Raw genomic sequence first — 4,597 nt, forward strand, 5'->3', positions numbered from 1 at the left:
TGCTTTTTTCACTCCACCTCAGGAATTTAATCTTTATAACCCATGGCTGCAGTTAAATGCCACAGTGAGGAGGTGAGTAGGCTACATGTTTCATTAGCTTTGTTTTCTGTTTTCTCACCCTTTAGGGATAAGGCAATTCTAGCTTATTATCAACAGGTTATGATTAAGTTTAGAACCTTCTACAAACTACAAGTTTGAGCTTACATTTGTTTGAGTACAGATCAGGCCCCACCAGGATATCAGGTCATTTCTGTTGCACCGTTGTATGGAAAACTTGAAATACATACTTCTGTCCTAAATAGGTCAATAGCTGAAGAGGGAAAAGATACTTGTTTGTTCAAGTAATGTTTCACAGACTGATGGATTTCTCTTTTTTTCTTTTCTCTTTAATGCAGGGATCACTCTACGGCATGTGCTTGGGTACCAGCAGGACAGCAGTTTATTAGAATGTCGGGTAATTGCTTCCAAAATAAAGTCTGATTAGAGGCTGGTATATAGCTCCTGGGAAAAAACGTCCCTCTGTGCATTTAATGTGGCACTTTGTGGCAACAGGATATGCTTCTGGGGAAATGATGATGCTGGTCACAAAAGCAAGCTAGGAGGATGAGGTTTTGATCAGTCACTGTGCTGTAGTAAAAAGGGAAAGAAACACGGACTCGATCAATATGCAAAGTCAAGAATTCAAAATCAAATTTTATTTGAAAAATACTTATTAAGAGGAGAAAGGGACAAGTTCTCATGTGGGGAAAAAAGTGATGGGCAGCTTGAGTAGACTTTCAGTGGAGTGAAACCTTGGGGAAAAAAGTATGCACAAGCTGTGTACAGTTGGGTAGTCTATTAACTCTGTGGTTAAGTACCTAAGTAGAAGCTACCCTGAAGTGGAAAAACACCCTAACCTTCTTGTTCTGTTGACAGTGTTAGCATACCTTGGCTGTTTGGGCCACCCTTATTTCTTTATTAACATACACATATAGGAATGTAACCTTTGAGCATAAACACTTTCGCTGTGGTTCTATCCAGGGGTAAGGTAAGATAGATGTGATAAAGGTGTCCTTACTGAAAAAAAAAAGTCCATCTTTCAAAACAAAGTTTGGAATGAGTGGGCCCAAATGCTTAATGGAAGCAATGTCAGTGAGCAGTTAGTCCTGAGTAGTGTGGGGACATCTCTCCGTCTCTGCCAGAGACCACTCCTTTTGTGACAATGCGTGGAGGAGTGATGGTGAGCATACCTGTATCTTACCACTGTGCTGCCTTTGTTTGGTGCACCTGTGCGTGGCACAGCTCTCCAGAGTGTTGCCTCCTTTAACAACTATGGGGCTTCCAATTTAACGTCGGGTCAGACAAAGTGAATGGACAGAAGTGATATGAAGGAATCATATCATTAAGGTGTCAGCCTTAATGCCATGGAAATGAGTCTTTGTAATGCACATTACATCTGTTTCAAATAGGAATTGTCTTCTATCTTATTTTATTTAGTTGCTGACTAAGGGAACTGGTGGCTGTCTGAAGGAACTCCCTGCACCTGACATGGCCATTGCTTGCCCCCACAGTAGCAATTTCATGCTTAAACTACAGGAACAACTTTCAAGGAGCAGGCAGAGGTTCACATACCTCCAGCAGCCAAACCAGAACAAGTCTTATTCCCGGGGAGGGGGAGACCTTTGGCTGCTAACTAAGCTTATGTGGTACAGCCCACAGGGCAAAGCTCCTACCTGATCCTGTGGTGGCAAGGAGAAGTTGATGCTGAGCACTGCTCTGAGACCAAAGAGGGAAGGCTTTTAACATTGCTAGTATTGGCTTCTGGCGTGATGATGCTGTCAGTGCCAATAGCAACCTCCTGTTTCTATCGGGCAAGTGAAAAAGAGGCTGGAACTGTGGCAGCTTGTACAAATTTAATTTCTGTAGTGGAGAGGCAGGTCAAATACAAAGGTATATTTAGCTTAAATTTATACTTTTTTAGTAACAATATTTAGCTAGAAATACTCTGAATAATTTGCCATTTTACACTTGAGAATTACCACCTTCATCATCACCTGTCCCAATGACTTGTTTCTAATGCTGCAGTACCTGGTGCTTGTTGCTGTGTCACGGTGATATCCGTATTGGGGTGGCATCAGAGCTTGCCAAGCTTTGGAGCTGCTGGGAAATACAGGGACAGAAGAGATAAGGGGGTAAGATCCTGGTCTCAGGTAGATGGTTGGTGATACCATGCCAGCAGGTTATATACCAACACAATGGTACAGCAGTACCAGAAGAACAGAAATATAAAAAATCTAACACTGCTGCAGAGTGCTGGATGTATCATTTAAAGTTAGCCCTGGGAAGTGGAGGGAGGGGCAAAATTCTAAAGCCTCCTTGCCAGGCTAGATAACTGTCAAGTAAAATAGGAATGATTCAAGCAGATACAGTCTTTTTTACTTCTTCTCTAAGCAGTATAAAAATGTCCTGATCTAGGAAATATTCTCAGCAATATTGTTAATTTTCCTCAACAAGTTGCTGCTTCTTGCTTGTCTGATGTAGTAATCCCTATATAAACCCCCAAACTGCAATCTTAGCTGTACTAAGTCCTGTTGAGCTGTACCTAGAGAAGAAGCACTTTTTTCTTCTTGGACCTCACTGATTTTACAGTGCAGGCAGTAAGTGCAATAAAAGGCAACATCCGTGTGCTGATGCTACATCCATAGCATATATGGTGCCCAAATCCTTGTCCTGCAGTATGGCTTTAGAAGGTGAACAACAGTAAATTTCTTCTTTGAAATATCCTTAGTATCCTCTTCCTGCATTTGATAAAATTCTAATACTTGATGCTCTGCATGGCATAAACTGAAGTGTAAATGTGGAAAATTCCTATATTTTAATGTAGTTTTCTTATTTTAGCTGAAATAACTTTATGAAAATAATGACTTACCACATTGGCCAGTCTCACTATGAGAGCAGACAGTCGAAAGATGGATCTACTCCACAAGTGAACACTCCTCTGCATTTCGGCTCAGGTGAGGGCCAAGCAGAAAGAAGAGTAGGGAGCAATGTTGGGGCAGTGTCGCGCTCCGCTTGGCATGCCTTTCACACTGCAAGTATCCCCGTAGCTCTGAGGTTTGTGGTTGACTGAAGGCTAACCCTACGCGTAGCCCTATCCTGCGGCACAGCCAAAGAAACAGCATTGGTGGGAGGCAGGTCCCAATGAGGGAATCACTAAAGCTGCAACATAGGCTGACTACTTTCTTCTCCTTGGCGTGCCTTCCGCATTGTCAGTGTCCCTGGAGCTGTGGGCTTTGTGCTTTTCTGAAGCCTAACCCTAGGCGTAACCCTAACCCTAGCCCTAGGTCGCAGCCTAAGAAAGAGCATTGGGCTGAGTTGGGTTCCAATGAGGAAGCCACTGAGGCTGCAATGTTGGGGCCGTACCGCGCTCTCCTTGGCATTCCTTCCGCATTGTCAGTGTCCCTGGAGCTGTGGGCTTTGTGCTTTTCTGAAGCCTAACCCTAGGCGTAACCCTAACCCTAGCCCTAGGTCGCAGCCTAAGAAAGAGCATTGGGCTGAGTTGGGTTCCAATGAGGAAGCCACTGAGGCTGCAATGTTGGGGCCGTACCGCGCTCTCCTTGGCATTCCTTCCGCATTGTCAGTGTCCCTGGAGCTGTGGGCTTTGTGCTTTTCTGAAGCCTAACCCTAGGCGTAACCCTAACCCTAGCCCTAGGTCGCAGCCTAAGAAAGAGCATTGGGCTGAGTTGGGTTCCAATGAGGAAGCCACTGAGGCTGCAATGTTGGGGCAGTACCGTGCTCTCCTTGGCATTCCTTCCGCATTGTCAGTGTCCCTGGAGCTGTGGGCTTTGTGCTTTTCTGAAGCCTAACCCTAGGCGTAACCCTAACCCTAGCCCTAGGTCGCAGCCTAAGAAAGAGCATTGGGCTGAGTTGGGTTCCAATGAGGAAGCCACTGAGGCTGCAATGTTGGGGCCGTACCGCGCTCTCCTTGGCATTCCTTCCGCATTGTCAGTGTCCCTGGAGCTGTGGGCTTTGTGCTTTTCTGAAGCCTAACCCTAGGCGTAACCCTAACCCTAGCCCTAGGTCGCAGCCTAAGAAAGAGCATTGGGCTGAGTTGGGTTCCAATGAGGAAGCCACTGAGGCTGCAATGTTGGGGCCGTACCGCGCTCTCCTTGGCATTCCTTCCGCATTGTCAGTGTCCCTGGAGCTGTGGGCTTTGTGCTTTTCTGAAGCCTAACCCTAGGCGTAACCCTAACCCTAGCCCTAGGTCGCAGCCTAAGAAAGAGCATTGGGCTGAGTTGGGTTCCAATGAGGAAGCCACTGAGGCTGCAATGTTGGGGCCGTACCGCGCTCTCCTTGGCATTCCTTCCGCATTGTCAGTGTCCCTGGAGCTGTGGGCTTTGTGCTTTTCTGAAGCCTAACCCTAGGCGTAACCCTAACCCTAGCCCTAGGTCGCAGCCTAAGAAAGAGCATTGGGCTGAGTTGGGTTCCAATGAGGAAGCCACTGAGGCTGCAATGTTGGGGCCGTACCGCGCTCTCCTTGGCATTCCTTCCGCATTGTCAGTGTCCCTGGAGCTGTGGGCTTTGTGCTTTTCTGAAGCCTAACCCTAGGCGTAACCCT

The sequence above is a fragment of the Corvus cornix genome, chromosome 1 (genome assembly GCF_000738735.6).
Source record: "Corvus cornix cornix isolate S_Up_H32 chromosome 1, ASM73873v5, whole genome shotgun sequence".
Classification (NCBI taxonomy): Eukaryota; Metazoa; Chordata; class Aves; order Passeriformes; family Corvidae; genus Corvus; species Corvus cornix.